Genomic DNA, 21,693 nt, shown 5'->3' on the forward strand with positions numbered 1-21,693 from the left:
TGATTACTTTTTAGGCTAACTACAAGAAATATCAATTAGAATATATATATTCAAACTTTGCTGCCTTTCCTCCCTCCCCCTACCCCCATTATGCTGTGGAAAGGGGCTATTTTTAATTCTGGATATTGCATACAAAATAATACACAGCCCCTAATTAAATATAAGGGCTGCAATTCAATCGAGAGTTTCTGCTGATGTCATAAATAATAAGAGCACAGCTCGAGGTATCAATGAATGGCAGCCAAAGCCTGAGATTGAATTACAACTTCGGCATTCAGGCTGCCGATCTGTATTGTTATTTGTAATAGATGGCAAAATGATTATTATTATTTTTGTAAAATACAGGCAGAAAGGAGGAAATTTGAATTCAAAAAACGGGGCCTCAGTGGTGGAAGATTAGAAGTCTTGTGATTAGAGAACGTGGAAATTGGAAATTGAAACGTACAAACGCGCCAAGGCAGCACTTCTGTAGTAGAAATGCAGCTGAAATGCTCTCCTGATTTTACTACTTCTTGTTTTTTCTTTTAAACTTGTGGCCAAAAAAAAAATAAAAATTATTCACTGGTGTGCTTCCTACCTATGAAAGGAACTGTGGCTGTCAGTCTCAGGTTCCAACCTGGTTGATTCTATGAGTAAGAGTTTTGCTACTACCCAGGAAGTTTGTGCCCAGCATTAGTCGCTGGAAGTGCCTGGCTCTCACCTTGACCTGAGAGTCACAGTGAGGGGGAGAAGGTGCTGTCAGGGTGAAAATTGGTGACACCAAGCACTGCTCCATCATCCCACTTGTGGAACAAGCCTTCCACCCCTGCAGTATTTTATCTCCTGTGGGGTTTCCACATAAACCCCCAATTATTTATCACTTCCATTCAGAATGAATAGGGACTATACACTCATCTGGGCATTTTCCCCACATAAATGACCCCTTAATAACCAGAAAGATTTTTATTTTTGTAACATATTGAATTTCAGTTATGTTATGGCAGTAGAAAGAAGGTAGTTAATCAATATGAAGGCTTGCTTTCAACAGATTGCACAGCACTCGACATGACAAGATCCCCTTCTGCTACACCACAGGTCACTCCTTTGTGTTTTAGGGACATCTTTTCATGCTCAGCACATCCATGAAGATGTAGACCGTCAGCCATGAAGATATACACCTCTGCATGGGGTTTACTGTGGTAAAGGGTTGGACTACTGTGGTAAAGGGTTGGACTAGATGATCTGTGAGGTCTCTTCCAACCTTGGTGATACTGTGATACTGTGATACACCTCTCCAAAAGACTTTGGCATGGAAAAATAAACATTTCAAAGGTGCTAAAATGCTATAAACCCAGAGCAAGGACTGAAATGCAGTTCTGATGCCTTAAGTCTGAACTGATTTGTTACTGGCTCTAAATAAGTTTATGATCAAATTTCTCCTCAGACTCAAAGTATGGCAAAGTCTCTTCTCATTACTTCCTTCTCTACCATGGAGATGATTTGGACTAATATTTCCTCTGGCCTAGAAAAAATGGCAGCAGTTCTGGCATGGAATCTGATCTCTTTGCACTGCGGAGGTGGTGTGAAAGCTCCTTCCTTCCCTGGGCAGGTGTGCACTGAGGGCTAGTTATCAATCTTTTGAGGGGAAAAAATAGTTGCTAGTTTATAGTAGACCTGTGGCTCCCTACACCTCGCTTGCCACAGTGTTTATACCTTCTGACACAGGCTGCTTATGTCAAAACCCAGAGGTATTTCAGGAGAGAGGAAGCACACTGCTGTCTGAGTATTTTGTCTCATTTAGGTTAAGAAGAACTAAAAGCCAAGACACCCTGAACTTGTGTGCAATAAGGCTTCTTGAAATACATTGATTTCTCTTCATATGAGTTTTGTTTTTTCCCCCAGTGCTTTAAATATCCTTTAAACATTCTTTAACAGAGCTGGTTGGTTGACTTTTCCCTAAAATTAATTCCTAAACAGTCTTGCACCACACAACAATAATTGCCATGAAAACCTCTTCATACCTTCCAGGTCATTTTTTGGAAGGGCGAATCAAATATGTCCCTTCCAAATCTTTGAAGCTGACTCCAAAACAGATGTAGAAATGTTGACAGGTCACCTTCAAGACACCAGAACAAACATTTGGGTTTAAACGTGTCTCTAAAGTACCATATAGACATGGGCCCAGTATTTTCCAAAGAGCTTTGCACATGATAGGAAAAAAACTTGAGAGATCTTTTAAAAGTAGACACATAAGCAGTAAAACCAAGGTGTAAAATACTGAAATCACAGAATCACAGAAACATTCCAGTTGGAAAAGACCCCTAGGATCAGCAAGTCCAGTCATTATCCCTACTCTACAAAGTTCACTTTTAAACCATATCCTCAAACATCACATCCAAACCACTTTTAAACACACCCAGGGTTTGGTGACTCAACCACCTCCCCTGGGCAACCCATTCCAATGCCTGACCACTCTTTCTGTAAAAAAAAAGTTTCCTAATGTCCAGTCTAAACCCACCCAATCGCAGCTTGAAATGATCCTTCCTAGCAACTCAATGCGTTCATTTCATCATCAAGAAAGACCCATGCAACATAATTTACTGTTGAAATAAGCCTGACATAAACACAGATACCTCAATATTGCTGACAAACAGGTATTTCAGTTTGTAAACTGTGTGCTTACATTGGTATGGGGAGATGTTAGTCCCAGGGTGGTACTTAGAAAACTCCAACAGCTGTCTCTGTCCCCAGACACACATAACACAGCAATAATAATCTTCCTCTATGATAAGCTGCTATAGGTGTCTTAGTTACCTCTTTCCTCTGTCTCACTTGATTCTGAATCTGTCAGGATTGCCTTTTTTTTCCCCATCAATTTATTTTCAGACAGTATCTGATTTGGGCTAAGAAGACGAAGTTCTAGGATCTCTTGCATAACTCTTGAATTTTGACTTTTCTAAGGTCTTTCAACAGCAAAAGGGAAATCTCTCACAGCCACATCTCTCACCATCTCCTCCATCTATCAGTGATCTCCCGACCTATCTTAGAAGCAGTGCCCAAGTCCCAGTCTGCCAGCTGCGGCTTGAGTTTAACCCTACCTGCACTCAGCTTCGACCCTCACATGTCAGGTTGTGTCTTCAGCCACTGCTGTTGACTTTGGTCCAACCAGGGCTTCCTCTGAAAAATACATCAACGAGAAACAGAGGTATGAGATAAGTTCCAAGGCTGTTTCAAGTCCAGATAGAAGCAGCACTTCAAACAAAATGCCACCAGAAAAAAAAAATCAAGCAGAATAACGCAACAATTTGTGACCCCATAAATAGCTGATGGTGCTTTGGGGTGAAATGTTTCCCTGCTTGGAGGAGGGAGAGCTTGGAGAAAGCAGTACTTCACTTGTCTGACTGCAAGGTGGACAGGATATAACCAGAAAGAATATAAAGGAGGAGAGCTGGTGTCTTAGACTGGGTGTCAAGGAACCATAAAATCAACCAGGTTGGAAGAGACCTCCAAGATCATCCAGGCCAACCGATCAACCAGCCCTGTCCAATCAACTAGACCATGGCACTAAGTGCCTCATGCAGGCTTTTATTGAGCACCTCCAGGGAGAAACACGTGCTTATCCAGCAGTGCAAAACCACAGAAGGGCTTGGAAATCTAAAGGAAAAACAGCCTGTCAGGTCCACATTGAGCTCCCAGGATTACAATAAGTTTCTCTCTTGCTATTGATTGTTGTCACCAAAATACATCTGCTGCTTTACGCAACTGAGGCTTCCTATGAAATGCATATATGGGCTCAATGATTCTTATAATTATGGGCTGAAAAGAACTTTGCATATTCATGAGTATTACACCATTTGTCACAGCTGCAGACCTCCAGTAAGCAATGCCTGTGATTAGGGTTTTGTTCTTCCCAAGTATATATTTTTCCACGAACCCTTATTGGTTCTGAAAAGTTATGATCTTAACTCTCTGCTCTTGTCAAACACAATTTTCTCTCTTTTTCCTGCCAGCAATATGAATGAATTCCTGCTTCTGTAGCCAACAAAAGGACTAGCCGGAACTGGAATTTGCATTGATGAGGCAATATTTTATTTAACTAATGTAACAGCCTACAAAAATCTATAGTTGAAGTGACAACAACTTTATTATCCCAAGTAAAGAGCTGCCCATTCATTTTCTCCTCTGTGATTTAAGACTACTAACCTCTAGCCTGTGCTGCTCATAAACAAACAGGTTTTGTGGACCTTTTTAAGTTCACAAAAGGGGTCATATGAAATAACAAAGATCTGGTATGCTGCAGGATGTACTAGCCATTAAGAAGCAGATTAAAGATTGAAAGTTTTTGAAAGCTAGACAGCCACATATGAAATCTAACCCACCCCATGGACATTTCAACATAAAATGGCACTAGAAGTGAGAAAAGTAGACTTTTCCCCCCCTTCTGAAGCTATATTTTTCTAACACAGAAGACAGAGAAGTGTAATCAGTCATGGTCAAAACCCTGCCAGCGAGTATTACTTATTTAGCCTCATATTCCAGGTGACTCACAACTTGTCTACCTGCCAACATCTGAAAATAATAAGTTATAGTAAAGTTATTAATGAAAACTATGTGAACTTTGAAGTAGCTGAACCTAAATTAAATATAAACATACAAAACAGCCCGAGGCTAATTAATCTAATTTGGGCTCAGCGACCTTATTCCATTTTTGTTTGTTTGCAGTTGTTTTCCCCTTTCCTCCTCATATGTGGTCTGCGGAGAAGGATGCTGTGGAAGCTACGTGGAGGTGAAGATTGCATCTTTCCACTCTTTGCATCAGAAATATGTGGTCCCTTTTCTAAGAAACCACTCTTGACAAAAAGCCAATTTGCAACAAGCCCCACACGTTCCTCACTCCTTATCTGCTGACAAGGAGGAGTGCAGCACTGAGGCAGATGTGTACCAGCTGAGAGCCCATCTCTGGGAAGCTTTGTGCCCACGCAACATGTGCGGCTGGAAGGGGAACCCCTCGTTCTCCTCACCGTCAGTTATAAATTGCATGCTGGCGCCTTTGATGACAACATGGTGCTCCCTCCAGGAGCTTCCTCTGAAGCTGTACAGAAAGCTGAGCCTGAAATCAGCACTGAGGGAATCACCTCGTGCTCATTATTCTAAAACACATTCAGCTCTTCTACCACCAGTGAGGCTCTTCTGCCACCAATGAGGCTCTTCTGCCATCCTCGGTATGTAGATAATGTGCTTGAAGATTACACAACGCTTCAATGCTTAGAAAGGTTACATTAGCCAGGCCATTTTTAGTATTTTAAAGGTTTGAAACTTAAAAATTGAAGGGGAAGAAGAAAAAAAAAAGTGATAAAAATAAGCTCTTCATTAGGTGTGGGAAAAGTGAAGATTTGAGGAAATCTCAGGGCTGCAGCCCCAGCATGAGGCAACAATGGAATTGAAACACAAAAAAGCATCAGTGCAGTTAGCTTGTAAAAAGAGGAAAATGCACAATAGCACAACAGCGAGTTCACCTATTATATAATTGGAGGTTGTGTGTACATGTGCAGACAAGGAGAGAGAATAAAAAGCCTCCTCTAGGAAATCCAAAACTTGGCAGCTTTGGCCAGGTAGAGTATGAGCCGGGTAGTGTCTAACAACAAAAAGAAACAGTCTGTAACTAAGGTTTGAATCAAGCTTCAGCTCTCCTTGCTAAACAGCAGCCAGTTTTACTGCTGCAAAACCCATAAAAACAAAGGGAGAATAAGTCTGGCACAAGAAATAAGGCACAGGGAGAGTGAGGCACAAAGAGAGAGGCAGCATGAAGTACACCAAGGCTGAGTCGTGCATTTGTTTTCATACAACGACAATTTGGAGAGCTATGCAAAAAGCAAAGATATTTCATTCATCCTGAGTTTCCACTCAGGTCCGAAGTGTCTTTCCTTAGGGGCCAAAGGAAACAACCTGCCTGAAAGAAGGGACATGGGGCAACCTCAGAGCCCTCAGCCTCCATCACCTCTATGATGTGCTTTGACATCCAGGAGGGCTTCCTAGTGTCCTCATTGTTCCCTCCCCAGAATTTTCACCCCACTTCTGAGAGTCTGTGGGATCTGTTGGTTGGTGCATCTTGTTAACAGTTCAAACATTCCTTTATTTGGCCTTATTTATAGCAATTTTTCTCACCCTTAGAGCCTGACTACATCTGAGACACCAGCCAGGTTATGTTAATATTTCATGCAGCAATGAGCAAAACTTCTGACACTCTTACGGCAACAGGAAGAAATATTTCATTTGAAGCATGCCACAGTTCTCATTTTACAGGAGAGATATCTTTTAAAAGGTATTATTGACCATTTTGGTAGAAAGAGTCTCTAGAAGCAATTCTCTTAACATCACCTGTCAAGTCACTCCTACTCCAAAGATGTCACTGCTCATTTCATGCATCTTTGCTAATCCATATTTACAAAAATAAAGATGAAACACTTCCCTTAACATGGATTTAGTGGTTAATGTATTTTAGTCACCCTTTCACTGTCCCTTAATTACACTGCTGTGTCTCCCAAAGGTCCCCGGGGTCTAACTGAAGATTTCTACAGAATCCACTTGGTTTAAATGTTTGTGAGGGGCCACAGAACTAGCAGCAAGAACAACTGAGGTACAAAAAAGAGGAGAGGAACAGAGAGAGGTAGAGCATCCCTTGTGATGCTTGTGGATAGATCAGATGCTAATTTTGGTGTGATCTCTGAAAGGGAGCAGCATGGGGTTATCGTCTGATTTCCAGGGTGGTGCTTTCTGCAAACATGGCATTTCACAGGATCATAGGATGTCAGGGGTTGGAAGGGACCCAAAGAGATTGAGTCCAACCTCCCTGCCAGAGCAGGACCATAATCTAGCTCAGGTCACAGAAGAATGCATCCAGACAGGCCTTGAAAGTCTCCAGAGAAGGAGACTCCACAGCATCTCTGGGGAGCCTGTTCCAGTGCTCTGGGACACTTACTGTAAAGAAGTTCCCCACTGTGTTGAGATGGAACCTCCTGTGCTGCAACTTACATCCATTGCTCCTTGTCCTATCCCAGGGAGCAATTGAGCAGAGCCTGTCCCCCCACTCCTGACCCCCAGCCCTCAAATGCTTATAAACATTTTTTAAATCCCATCTCAGTCTTCTCCAGATTAAAAAGCCCCAGGTCCCTCAGCCTCTCCTCATAAGGCATGCACTCCAATCCCCTAATCATTCTTATAGCCCTCTGCTGGACCTTTTTCAGCAGATCCCTGTCCCTCTTAAACTGGGGAGCACAAAACTGTGCACTACTCAAGATGGAGTCTCACCAGGGCACAGTAGAGATGGGGGAGAACCTCCCTTGATCTGCTGGACACAGTCTTCCTAATAAACCGCAGGATCCCATTGTCCTTCTTGGCCACAAGGGCACATTGCTGTCCCATGGATGTTATCAACCAGCACTCCCAGGTCCCTCTCCACAGGGCTGCTCTCCAGCAGATCACCTCCCAGCCTGTATTGGTGCAGTTTATTATTCCTTTCCAGGTGCAGGTCTCTGCACTTGTCCTTGATGGACCTCATTTGGTTCATCTGTGCCTAGCTCTCAGTCTGTCCAGGTCTCACTGGATGGCCACACAGCCTTCAGCTGTATCAGCCAAGCCTCCCAGTTTGGTGTCATCAGCAAACTTGCTGAGCAGACTTAGTCTGTCTGTCTGTCCCCTCATCAATGTCGTTGCTGAAGATGTTGAACAGGACTGGACCCAGCACTGATCCCTGGGGGACTCCACTGGTTACAGCTCTCCAGCTGGACCTGGCATCATTAATCATCACACTTTGAACTCTATCTTGTAACCAGTTTCTAATCCACCTCATTGTCTGCTCTTCCATCCCACACTTCCTGAGCTTGCTCACTAGGATGTCACGGAAGACAGTGTCAAAGATCTTGCTAAGGTCAAGGTAGACTACATCCACTGGTCTCCCTGAACCTACCGGTTCAGTATGGCAACATAGAATGCTATCAGGTTAGTCAAGCATGTTTTCCCCTTGGTAAATCCATGCTGACTACTTCTGATAACCTTCTCTTACAAGTGTCTTGAGATGCCCTCCAGAAATAGCTGCTAGATCATTTTTCCATCTGCTGAGGTATCATAGAATCAAGCAGCTTGGACGAGACCTCCAAGACCATCCAGTCCAACCTATCATCCAGCCCTATCCAATCAACTAGACCATGGCACCTCCTTTCAGGTAGTTGTAGACAGCAATAAGGTCACACCCAAGCCTCCTCTTGTCCAGGTTAAACAACCCTAGCTGCCTCAGCCTCTCCTCATACTGTATGAATTATGATGTATGTACTCACAATTGACTCAATAGATATTTACTCAGACAAAAGACACAGTGTCATTTACAACAAGCTTTAAGACTTCAGTGTTTGTGGAAAGTGGGCTGAATTTTAGTGCAAAAATTATTCCAAAACTTTCCTGCCTTCTCCCCGCCTGAGACTCACATTTTTTTATCTGCCTGCTCAGTTATTAGTCAAGGGGTTGGGCTTGGGGGCTTTTGTTTGGGTTTTATTAACCATACTAGATGACACAGAGATAGAAAAGCACTCCAAACAAGGTCCAGAACAGCTGCTCCTACCCAGGTTTCTTGCCTTTTAATTCTCCAACTTCACATGTGTCTCAGTTCTAGGTTAAATTTCCCAGAGACTCAAATAGACTTAATAGATCCAATAACAATTAAAGGATGTCTTTCCCTCTCCCTTCTCCCCACTTTTGCAAAGCAAGCAATTAGATGTAGAGAGGAAAAGGAAAACATACCTAAATAAATAGTCTCACTTTGGTTTGGAAGGTAAAGGGGAAAACTTTAACAATAAATAAAAGGTATTTGAGGTAAGGGAGTTACAAAGAGGTACAGGGAAGGAAAAAAACCTAAGATACTCTACACACACACACACAAACATAACCAAATTGATGGCAATGGGTTTGTCTACCTTATGGAAGGATGGCCACCCAGTAAAACAAAAGAGCAGCAGGAACAGGAGGGTGGTGCTGGCAGGCAAGTAGGTAGGGCAAGAGAGAATGAAAGTTCCTCTGTTTTTATAGGGGGCTAGGCAGGAAGTGGGCTAACCACTACACCTGGGGTCAAGTTCAAGATCCACCCCCCAGGGAGGGTTAACCCTTTGCAACCAGGAATTCAGTGCTTTATTTTGTGGGTTTTATTTGGGCAGAAGGCTTTGCAGGCATCAGTCTTGAGAGGCATCCTCAAGAGCAGCCACGTAAGGTTGCAGAGAAAGAGAAAAGGGGAAAAAAGAAACTCTTTCTTCAAAGACAGATTCAAACCAACATGACAAGCAAGCTCAGACCAAATCCTGAGCATGGTTTTCCTGTAAACTCTTTGTAACACCAGCTTGAAACTAGACACCTTGGAAGTTTTAAAATCCTACCCCCAAAGATGGCAGTTTAGACCTATTCTGTAGTGTTTACCATTTCAGGCCAGCTCCTACAGGTCTGTAAATACTTTACTTTGCATGAGCAATCCCACTGGGTAATATTTTACAGAAAACTAAGCACTACTTGCAGAATAAGAACATGACTGACAATGTGCTCATGACCCTAAAACACATGAATATGCCAAAGACAATTAACGGAGACCAGAGCAGCAGCTAGGCAGCTAACTCATTTAGCTTTTATAAATATGACTAGTCATAGAATCAACCAGGTTGGAAGAGACCTTCCAGATCGTCCAGTCCAACCTAGCACCCAGCCCTAGACAATCAACCAGACCATGGCACCAAGTGCCTCATCCAGGCTTTGCTTGAACACCTCCAGGGACGGTGACTCCACCACCTCCCTGGGCAGTCCATTCCAATGCCAATCACTCTCTTTCCCAACAACTTCATCCTAACATCCAGCCTAGACCTCCTCCAGCACAACCTGAGACTGTGTCCCTTTGTTCTGTTGCTGGTTGCCTGGCAGAAGAGCCCAGTCTCCACCTGGCTACAGCCTCCCTTCAGGTAATTGTAGCCAGCAATGAGCTCTGCCCTGAGCCTTCTCTTCTGCAGGCTGCACACCTCAGGCTCCCTCAGCCTCTCCTCACAGGGCTGTGCTCCAGGCCCCTCACCAGCTTCATTGCCCTACTCTGGACACATTCCAGTATCTCAACATCTCTCTTGAATTGAGGAGCCCAGAACTGGACACAGTACTCAAGGTGTGGCCTGACTAGTGTTGAGCATAAGGGAAGAACAACCTCCCTTATCCTACTGGCCACACTGTCCTGTAGTCTCACTTTAAATTGCCTAAATACATTTCTAAATCTATCCATTAACAAGCAAAGTTTAAGCTTTGGGGTTGTATTTTCAAGTACAACTTCCTTTAGATCTCTCTGCAAAGATACTACTGTTTTCAGGAGGGTTATTAAAGTCTCATCAGGTGCAGAATACAAATCTATCCCAGTGAGGGGTAGAAGTCTGTTCATTCCTATTCATGAACTGTGTATTATTTATATAGTGTTTGTGGGCTCAGCAAAGCAGAGGATATGTTTTAAATAAATGTTTATGTTCAAATAACTTTGCTAGTCTTATGTAATCTACCTTCACAGTCTTAGGCAGTCTAGGTGGTTTTAAAAGTTTGCCAAACATCCCCTCAACTGCTTTTACACATTGGGTTTGGCAAAAAAAAAAAGCATTGATTTTAATATTTAACAGTTTTGACACACACAAAAATATCATGATACCATTCAGTATCTTAAAGCTTTTTGGAGAAGTCTGTGTGTAATCTATCACTGGGAGGACTTCTTCCTCCCTGTTTCTACTCCACCCTTTACTAATCTTCATCTCTACTGTCTTTAATAGGCTCATCCAATTCAACACTGTGGAGAACAGGTAAAAGTTAGGCTCTCCATTTTCCATATGGAGCTCTGGGAAGCACAGACTAAGGTCTTGTCTCTACAGACTACCCTAGGTGATCCTGCTTGGGCAGAGGAGTTGGACTCAATGATCTCTGGAGGTCCCTTCCAACCTCTAATGTTCTGTGATTCTGTCTTTGGAATTGTGCACTCACTTAAGGACCCCAGAGACTTCTGAGAGGTGAAGCCATAAATACCTGTGAAGATGTGGAGTCACTTAAAGCCTGCCTGGACCCCATCCTGCACAACTTGCTCTAGATGAACCTGTTCTGGCAGGTAGGTTAGAAAAGATGATCTCCAGAGTTCACTCCCAACCCCCCTCATTCTGTGATCCAGTGATCTAAGCCTGCTCAACCTCCTCATGGCCACAAGAAAAGAATGTGGCATCCTGAGGTTTGATTTTCCAGCTTCACCCTCACCACTGGAGCATCCTTTCTTTCCTGGACCAAGTTAAGAGTCATGGTCATACAATGAAAACCCTGAGGTTTCATTTCCCAGCTTTACCCTCACCACTGGAGCATCCTTTCTTTCCTGAACCAAGTTAAGAGTCATGGTGATATAATGAAAATCCATTTCTAACCTTTATTAATTAGCAATGATCCTGTAGCAGTAAAGCTTCCTGTCCCAAAAAAAAAAAAAAAAAAAAACTTTAAAAAAAATGTAGCAACACAGGAAGTTTTCATTAAGTTTTGTCCAAGTTCTAGTTTTTTCTTTAATCCTGTTACCTTCTTGGCTCCACTAATCCCTGCTGGTTGCAATGAGCTCTGCAGTTCTGTGGCACATTGGCTGTGAGAAAACACTTGGAGCACACTTGGAGCACTTTGGCAAAAGGTACTGGCAAAGCTTTCTGCCTGTGGATGTGAAATGTGCTGCCAAGGCTGAGCTTCTACCAAGACAGTTTACTATAGTCCCTCTCTGGGAAAGAGGACACTCTGGTGAAATGCAGTGTCATTGACATGCTACAACCACACTTGCACTGTCACCAAAAGTTTGGTAGATCACATCCTACTCCTTGGTGATGCAGTGGTGTGGGTTGGGCTACAATGCCAACATGACCACTGACACCAAGCAACATGACAGCCACCAGGACAAAATCCAACACCAACATTCAAGCACTGCCTGCCTTGATGCCTTTAAAGACCTACAATTAGTTCATTGCTGTCTACAACTACCTGAAGGGAGGTTGTAGCCAGGTGGGGGTTGGTCTCTTCTGCCAGACAACCAGCAACAGAACAAGGGGACACAGCCTCAAGTTGTGCTGGGGGAAGTATAGGCTGGATGTCAGGAAGAAGTTGCTGGTAGAGAGAGTGATTGTCATTGGAATGGGCTGCCCAGGGAGGTGGTGGAATCACCATCATGGATGTGTTCAAGCAAAGCCTGGATGAGACACTTAGTTCCATGGTCTAGGTGACTGGATAGGACTGGGTGATAGGTTGGACTAGATGATCTTGGAGGTCTCTTCCAACCTGGTTAATTCTTTGATTCTATGATTCATTAATTGGTGTTTGAAGAGAATGAGCCAGGTACAAAATCAGGTGTAGGCTGGGAAGAGGGGTAGGTGGAGAGGGCAGAACTTGACCCTGTTCTGTAACGGAGGTTACATGAATTTGGTTGTCAATTCATGCAAGAAGCTTCACTTGACATTGTCTGACGTGGTCAAAATAATCAGCCCAACCAGCTGGGGTTTATAATAGAAATGCCCACTCAACCTTAACTCGAGCAGCCACAATTGTAGCAATATAATACACCATTGCTGGACCTACTCAAGCTGCTTTTTGATGATTTGGCTTACTCTTAACATGAAACCTTTAGCGACTGCCAAGCATCAGGGCTTTCCTGATCATTAAAATATTTTGTCTGAGTGTGGCTCAGACTTGCTCATCTCATAAGTGCTGTCTTGAGGGCTACTTGGAAAAAAAAAAAGACCTTTTTTATTTAAAGTGAAAGGTAATATACAGCTTATGAATAGCTAAACTGATTGTAGCATTCTTTTACATATCAACTGCACATATGAAAACTGTTCCCCTTGCACAGAGCCTCCACTATGCTATTCTGACCCTCCAAATCTGGACCCACACTTCTTGGCTACTGAGAGGAAAGCTTGATGACTCGATGCTCATTGTGTGTTGGAAGGGGGATGTGGAAGGAGTGAAGCAGGCCTCTATGGTCTTTGGAAACTGGCCAGGGATGAGGCCATTGGATCTATATTTAGGAAGGGTTTCACTTAATAGGGCTTGCAGCTGTGCATGGGTTGGGGTGTGAATTCCATCTCTCCCGGCATACAAAACCAAATCTTTATTAAACAAGCAGTGACTCTGAGTCGTTCTGAAGTACCCTATCATTTTCACTACCCTGTTCATCTGTTAAGGCATTTGTATGACACATATAGGAAATAAAAGCCATCAATAAATCCTGTGTTTTCAGAATACTGATACAATGACCAATAGCTTTAATAATCTAGAACAACATGAACAGAAACAACACATTGTACCAATGCAGTTTTTCCCAATGACTGTCCAAAAGCATCAAGCCCCTAACTACCAGTGTGAGAGCTGGAAATATTATTACCTCTGTTTTATACATAGGAAAACTTGGAGTACAGAAAGGTTTTATGATTACCCATACAGAGCCATAGCATATCCTTATGTTCACATCACTGCATATAAAGAATAAAGGCAGGGCAATATCTGCTGCTATGTATTCGTACATAATTCAGTGGGACCCTGAGCACAACCTGATGCTCTCCAAATATTCCACTAGAAGACAAGAAGAATTTAACACCACAAAGTAATTTCTCCCATGCTGGTCTGGGCAAAACTAAGCACCAGAATAAAATCAGGTGGTTCTTTATTCTTACACTAAATTATAACTATGGAGAGAACAACTTGTCCAAGTGCAAAGTCTTTGTTTTATGGATTTTCAGTTAAAATAAAGCTTATTTCCCCTTCCCCCTCCCCCCCTTTCTCTCTGTGGGTTGTTTTTCACTTCATATTTTTTGCAAGAATACAGTTAAAAGGGAGAATTTTTGCTCCAACTTTAATTGAGATTTTTCTCTAACTCTTAACCTATGGGCCCAGTCTTGCAAAGCATTGCTGCATAACAGTTCTCAGACATGACCTTTTCTGCTAAGCCACAAAAGCACAGCTGTGTGTTGTAGTGCTCAGCACCCTGTGTCCTCTTCCTTCAGCATCCTTTCTCTTGGCCTGGATGAACACACTCTTATTCATTTGCCACAGTACTGCCACAGAGATTGTGGCTCTCAACACAAAACCTAATCACTTCCCTCTTTGCCTCTTTCTTCTGACTGCTCCTCCTCTTCCAAACTAAAAGTAAGTTGTTTGCATTCACTATGGCACTTTAGCGTCTCTTCCACTGCCATTAAAATGTGCTAAATGCTCTTAGTTAGACCACGAGACAGCCTCCTGTGCTCTACTTAGATTTTTCCATCATGCAGATTTCTGCTTTTCCCCAGTATATCCCCACAGGGAGAGAAGCTCCTCATAAATACCTAAAGAGCAACCTCCTCCAGTCAGTTATTTGTTATTCCTCTTCACCAGCTCAACAGTGACAACAGGTCCAAATGAAATCTTTTTTCTCCTCCTGTATTTGTGGTCTAATAATGGCTGTATGTTTGACCATGACTCATTGGATACCTATGTATTCTCCCTGGCAACCAGCAGAATTGCTCCATTTTTGAGACCAGACTAGATTGGGTTTACCAAGGACAACACAGAAGCAGGCCAGACTTTATCCTTCTTAAAACATTTCACTGCCCTAACTAAAATCAAGGATTGTAAGCACTTTGGGACAAAGACCTTCTTTCTGCTTGGCATTTCATAACACCAAGCACAGGAGAGTCCTGGCTCTTGCCTAGAACTCCTAGCAATAGAAATAAACAAACCCAAAATGAAACAAAATAAACCAAACCAAAACAAAATTTAAATAAATCACGTTTGAGTAGAGCCTGTGTAATAAATCTCTGCCTTTACATGTACAACTGGAGAGACAGCACCACGCTCACATACCTAGCTGTCAGACCAGCACGCAGTAATGCAAAGCCACATCCACACAGCAATCATCACGAAAAGCATCTCAATTTTCCACTTGTGCAGATGGTTCTATGTAGAAAGCAGTGCAAAAATAGTTATTCAAAACCCACCTCTCGCAGTATCACCAAACTTCAGTTGTTCAAATTACCTTGCTGTAACTGATTATTTTTTCCCCCCTCTCTCTCTAATTGGCTGAAGTATCTATTGCAATATTTAGCTGCGAACAAAGCGGAGAAATGAAGGGCTTGGGATTGTTTTAAATTAATGGCTAAAAAAGTATGACTTAAATGCTTTTATTCAAAGGTAATTATTTGAGAGCAGGTATTCTTGTACTTCTTTAGCAGCAGGATGCAACATTTTTAGCATTATGAAAAAAAAAAAAAAAGAAGCTTTTGCCATGTAAACTCATGGGGTGAAATCTCATCCTTGATCTTCAAAGTGTGACAAAGAGCTATTGATTGGGAGCATATTGTCATTTAAATTACAATTAGGGATGGGTGAAAGGTGGTTATTCAACAATTCAGATCTCTTTAAAAAATGCTGTCAAGGGCAACTTAACCTTAACCTAAACACACACTTTTAGAAACTTCTGAGAGTTTCCAGTGTTTCAGATACCAGTATGAGGTGTTTAAAGCAACAACTCTGGACATTGTGAGCACAACACATAGTGCATTTTGTTAATGCTGTAATTAAAAAAGCTCTCTTAGAACACTTTATTTCCCTGTTACCACGAAGCACACATTTGCTCCAAAACTGAAGGAGGGAGGTAGAAGGGGAGGGCTTTGCAATTTTTAATCAAATTGTATCACTCGGTTCATCTTGCTAGAAGAGCTAATAACACGATGTAAAATCCAGATCCAATTTCTACTATAATCAATGCAAGACTCATTCTCAGAGGAATCTGGGGTTTATCTCAAGAGCCAAGTGGAGAAGAGTACTAGACTGGGCTCTCAGGAAAGCTGGTGCAATTTGCAAGAGGTAACCTTCAACAAGCCACCAGTTCCATCCTGTACCAACTCTTCCCACTTATCTCCACTGAGACCTCAAGGCCTCAGCCCAGAGCCTGTATGGACCACAAGACCTTTTCAAGGCATCTGCAGCAGTAGGACTTTTCAGTCACTGCTGAAGCTGCCAGGAAGAGGAGCCTGTGATCTATGCTGACTTATGTAACTCGGTGAGATTTTGCCTGGAGGCCAAGAAAAGCTAGCAGCCTCCCTTATAAACCACAAGCTCTGGGGCACAACCTGCCACCCAGCAATATTTTGGCCCCTCATTAAGACCTAGATCCATGGTCTACTGTCCATCCTGGCAGGAACACAAGCTGCAGCAGGAGCACCCAGCACCATGTTATCTGGCAGCATGTTGGCAGGGTGAGGGAAGGGCTGTGCCAGTTTCTGATGGGCTTTTCTTCAATCTCATTAGCCAGTTTGAGTTCAAGCAGCTCTCGCCTTTCAGAGAGGATTATGCTGCCCTGCCAAGTTAGGAAGAGCATTCCTAGCCCTGCAGGACAAACAGCTTCCCAGACCTATGTTTATTTTCTTGGATGGCATATGTAGCCCATTGTGTGATTAGGTAGCACAGCGGGACTCGGAAAGTGGTATTTCCCAGGCTGCTCTGGGCTCTGGATGATCGCCAGCATCGGGATCAGGAAGGAATGTTTTCCTTCACTATACACTGGTGAATGTGGCAGAGTTGGAAAGAGGTTTTGACTGTCCCCTTTAGCATTCAGGAGACGAGGACTCCTTTTTGCCACATATACAGTAGGAACTCCTTCCTCGCCAATTTATCACACATTTGGGTCCTACTCCAAAACTGCAAGGAAACTTGTGGATCCTGTTACCTTCAAGTAGCTTGGCATCAGATTCCCTGTGGGCTTTTCTTCCCCTGGTGTGTCAGTGCTCTGGTGGAAAGGGCAGAATTGGGACATGTCCACCAGATTGTCTCAGCTCTCTGTGCTTCCTGGGCAGCTCAGGATGCATGGCACACGGGCAAGGGCTGCAGCTAAGGTCAAGCTTCCCCTGTCTTGAACTTGCTGGCGCAGACTAGCTGCAAGAGGAGCAGAAGGAATTATTTTGAACAAAAACCCTACTGATCTGTTTTGGGAGTGGTGATAATCACAACATCCTATTTAACTTTTGACACAGAGCAAGGGAGAACAGCCAGCAAGGTTTTAGGAGGGAGAGCTTTCATATGCTTTTTTTCTTCTGATCTGTTTTCACACTGCTAAGAATTAGAAAGGAAATTATGGTTAAAATGCAGTAACTACAACATTTGAAGCTATTCAGATGTCCAAAGAGTGTGGTTGGTACAGTCTACATTTCTGGGATTCAAAATAATTGTGAGAAGTAGTGTCAGCAACAGAAAAAGATGTTGTATAGATCTCATTCTTCAGCTTAATAAGATCTCTTTCACACTCTGCTCAAGTAAAATCTCTCACTAAACCAGCCCTGCTTTACTGGGACAAGGGACACATGGCAACAAGGCTTGCACGACTTGAAGCATCACCTGGTGACTGAGAGGCACAGTGCACATTTACTCCTATTAAACTCTGTTTCTCTAGTTGCAATTTACCACATAAGTAGATCAAATGGGTAAACTTGCCCTCCTTACTGATAGCAGCAACTCTGCTCGTGCTAACAGGACTATTTGTCATCGGGAAAATCACTTTGGTTTTCCGTGTTCGTGTTGCTGACAGAGTTCAGTGTATGTTTAAGTGGAGAGGAGGCAATAAGGTCTAGATCTTGGCTGGCTGGGTCAAGTTTGCAAAGACAAGGAGTTGCTTCATCTCACACATCAGCTATTGTTTAACCCAAAGAAATCAAATGAAGCCAGTCTGGATACATTTTGTGTTTAAAAACATACTATTAATTAAAAAAAAAAAAAAAAAATCAAAGACAAGGAAGGAAAAGTGTTAAGCAGCACCTGGGTATCACAAAATTCACAAGCCACTGAAACACTGAAAAAGGACTAAAAGAATATTGTTTGCCACTGCAAATAGGCAATTTGCATTCTCATTGCTTTAAAGCTTCCAGAATGCTCAATATCAATCATACAGGAAATTACTGACGGCTCTTATCAAGGTTAACTCCTATTTTGTTAACCCAGCACTTTGCAGGGTACCACGAAAATTTAGAGGCAGAGCAGGGTGTTTTGGTGGTGGTGGTTGGTGGGGGGTCTGGGGATAAAATGCATCCAACTGTAATTTCGCAATGTTTGGTGAAGGAGCACCCAGCAGAAGCAGCGAGCTGGGGATGCAAGATGCGTCAGTGCCGCCTTGTGGAAGCTTCAGACGCCGACCAGGAGCCTGTTTACTCGCCTCGGTGGCTCATTTACTGACAAACTCCCCAAGCCAAGGGCTCTTTCATAACATTTGTGCAAAGCGATGCTGCAGATAATAAATAAAACAAAGGCAAAAGGAAGCTGGATTTAATTCCGGATGTAATCTTGACTCAGGGCAGGGTGGCACACTAATTCTCACCGCTTCCAAAACCAGATAGCTTTCCCCCTGCACCCCCCTTCCAGCCACGTAGTTACAGAGGTCTTTTTTATTTGCTCAGGAAATGGTGTTTCCGGCTGCTATCACCAAAAAAATTCCAAACATCAACAAGAAAAACAGTAGGGAAAATTCAGTAGCTTCATTCCCCACTGCTGTTTTGTGCTCCTTTGTCCTAGGGCACTGTGCATGCTTAACCTGAGCAGATTTTCATGTCAGCTCTCACATCTCCAGTTTGGGTTAGCTTAGCACTTGTCTCTCTCAATACAATTCTTTTCTAACCTGGCTACAATCAGATGAACTTGCTTTAAAGAAATAGCTCCATATTAATGATAAAAGGATATATGAGGTTGTCTCTGACAAGTTTTCAGACAAGTTTTCCTACTGCTATCCTATTTGATCTTTGGTTTACCTGGAATCCCTCTTCTCAGTTCAACCAATATTAGTTATATGACTGTTTTATGCTGATGACTAAGAAGAAAAAAGAATCATAGAAACAACCAGGTTGGAAGAGACCTCCAACATCATCCAGGCCAACCTAGCACCCAGCCCTATCCAGTCACCTAGACCATGGCACTAAATGCCTCAGCCAGGCTTTTCTTGAACACCTCCAGGGACGGTGACTCCTCCACCTGCCTGGGCAGCCCATTCCAATGGCTCACAAGACATTTGCCTTGGATGGGACTTGAGCCTCTCGTCTAGATCATTTCTAAGGAATATCTTTTTGGCTAGATGGCTTGGGCTACAATCAGAAAAAGAAGGTTTTATAGCTCATGAGAGCTTTGATTCCTGTTCATAAATATAGCAGCAGCAACATTTAACATCTTCACTCATTTTCTTAGGAGCTAGGGAAGTGTTTATACAGATATTCTTAACCACTGCTGGTTCAACCAACATTTTTCACATGTATTATTCTTGTGGGATAAGTAGCTGGATAAGTGGCCACAGGCTTCTGAATTATCACACCCCTGCACAATACATTTTGTTTAAGTTATAACCACATAATTTAAGCTGCTTAGTTAAATTATAAAATATTCCCAACCCCAAGCCCAGGACATTTGCATTAAGTAACATTAATGCAGGACTGGCTTATGCATTCCAAGTTTTTGTGGTTTTCCAATTAGTCCTCCAGTAACAGTATCACATTATGATAATTTGAAGGTGTTACAAATGTGATATCCAAATTAGAGATCAAATTCCCTATATTATATGTTTCTTCCTTGAGGGCTTACCAACCAAACACAGACTCAGCAAAGAGGGAGATGAATGATAAAAATGCCTGTTCTTCACATTCAAGTCCCTAGCTTCATGGCAAGTGGAGAGTGACTCTAAGAAAGGTAGGTTACGAATGGCCCTTCAACAAACACTTCACAAGGTTATTCCTGAAAAGCAGGGTCAGGGTGGCCTCTAGAAGCAATCTTTAATTACTAGAAGTTCTCAAGTGGTAAATTTTCAATAATTTCACTAACATCAGCCTATACAACTGAGATTTGCTCAAATTCATTACCGGCTTATGATACCGATTTCACGTGCAAGCTAACCCCCAGTGCAAAGCCTAAGTCAATGGAAAATGTAAAGTTTCATTTACTTTCACACTGGAAACGAGATGCTGTGACAGAGAGCCATACAAGTAAGCCTTCTTCACCTCAAGATTGGAGAATATTACTGAAACTTTCATCAAACAGAATAATGGTTTCCATCTGTAACCTAATTCATATAGTGCCTCTCCCAGTTCCCGGTAACTTGCTTTCAAGACACAGAATATTGTAAATGTTTGGATTTTTTGGCTGCCTAAACTTGAATAGGAAGAGAAAAGAGCTTAAGTTACTGTGTCAGCCCAAAGTAGGAGAGGTTAGAGTTCTGAAAAGATGTATAACAAATCACTGAAATGAAATAGAATACAGCTGTATGCTAGAAAAATATACGTACATTTGTTGAGTAAAAACTCAAACAACATCTCAAGCTACGCTCAAAGCAGAGGTAATCTCTAAATACTTTCAGTCATACTCCAAGATATACTGCACAGGTGAAAAAGGAGAAGGATATGATCCCCTTTTCCAGAACCACCACTCATTTCTGCAGCAAGATTTCTGGTGCGCTACGTTATTCAGCTCCAAATTTTAAGTAATAAGATGATTTCTGTATCCAAACACTGAGTTTCTTCATCTGGACACTTCTTCCTTGCAGCAAAAAATACCAAGTAACAAGTATCAGCCTCATCTGACAATCTTTAATCAAACTTGGCATTGGTTTAAAGATTGATTAGGTATGTAGGACATCAAAGAGTAAACCTCAGGGAATGAAAATGAATGATGGCATTATTTTCTTACAGTGAGTTTAAGAGTAAGTGGTATTTAGAGAATATTTATGACTCATATGTAAGTCACCTCTTTTCCTTGCACCTCAAAATGTCCCAGATCAATATTAAAAATTATCAGAATGATTATGTGCTTTTATAAAAGCATAGGGAATCAACTCATCTAGATTTTTAGAAGGACATCCAAATGAAGTGTTTCGTGTCCATTGCCTGATTAAAAAAGACGAAGTCCACGACAAGGTCAAGATGAAAACGTAGGCAAAATTTTAAGCCTAAAATACTCCATTAAGCTCACTTCTAGAAATGTAATTTTACTCTTGGGTTTTGCCTCTAATGCAGATATAATTTACAAAAAGCCTAATGTTTCCCTATTTCAGTATTTTCAGATGAAGTGAAGAGAAACATCCATGCAGAATTAAAAGATCATAATGATAATTTAGAGAAAACCAATTTTTCTCTCCTTTAGAAAAGGAAGGTTCAAACCAGCCTCCTACTGCAGTCAGGATCATAGAGGCTCACTGAAGCATTAATAACAGCAGCTCCAAACAGCCTGGCACAAATACTTGTAAGATGGCAGGGCTTTAAGGGGTGGTGGTGGGGAAACAACTTTGCAGAAGTGCTGGCATCTGAGAAAAATGCCATCGTTTTCCAGTGATATCTGAGTTTATAGTTGTCAAAACACAGCTCCTATTAGAAAGTGTTCCTTTTGATGCTTTGCCTGCCAAGCTCCCACAAGCTGGTTTGAACTGGTCATTTGGAGAAAGCCACTCTAGAGTTTGCCCCTGCAGAGTCTCAAACACAGGTTGCTTAATTCAGAAGGCATACAGAGGAAAAAAAAAAAAGAGAGAAATACAGTGTGATTTTTTTTTCTTTAGACTTCTTACACTTTTTATTATGTATTAATATTATCATTAAATATCCATCAGGCAGGTTAACTTGCACACTGAAAGAGGTTAACCTGCATTTGGAACGTCAA

The 21,693-nt window shown here is 42.2% G+C and overlaps 1 long non-coding RNA gene across 9 annotated transcripts in view; it reads right to left on the reverse strand.

Annotated features, from left to right (window-relative positions):
- Positions 1-21,693, reverse strand: part of LOC135182302 (uncharacterized) — a 213,398-nt gene that overhangs the window by 132,254 nt on the left and 59,451 nt on the right. For 8 of the 9 annotated variants that reach the window (XR_010305155.1, XR_010305152.1, XR_010305161.1 and 5 more), the window contains exon 2: positions 3,078-3,156. This is a non-coding gene — a long non-coding RNA (uncharacterized LOC135182302). Of the gene's footprint in view, positions 1-3,077; positions 3,157-8,945; positions 9,025-21,693 lie in introns of those variants that run through there. The other variant, XR_010305153.1, reaches the window with a different exon arrangement.

Source organism: Pogoniulus pusillus, chromosome 16 (assembly GCF_015220805.1).
Source record: "Pogoniulus pusillus isolate bPogPus1 chromosome 16, bPogPus1.pri, whole genome shotgun sequence".
NCBI lineage: Eukaryota > Metazoa > Chordata > Aves > Piciformes > Lybiidae > Pogoniulus > Pogoniulus pusillus.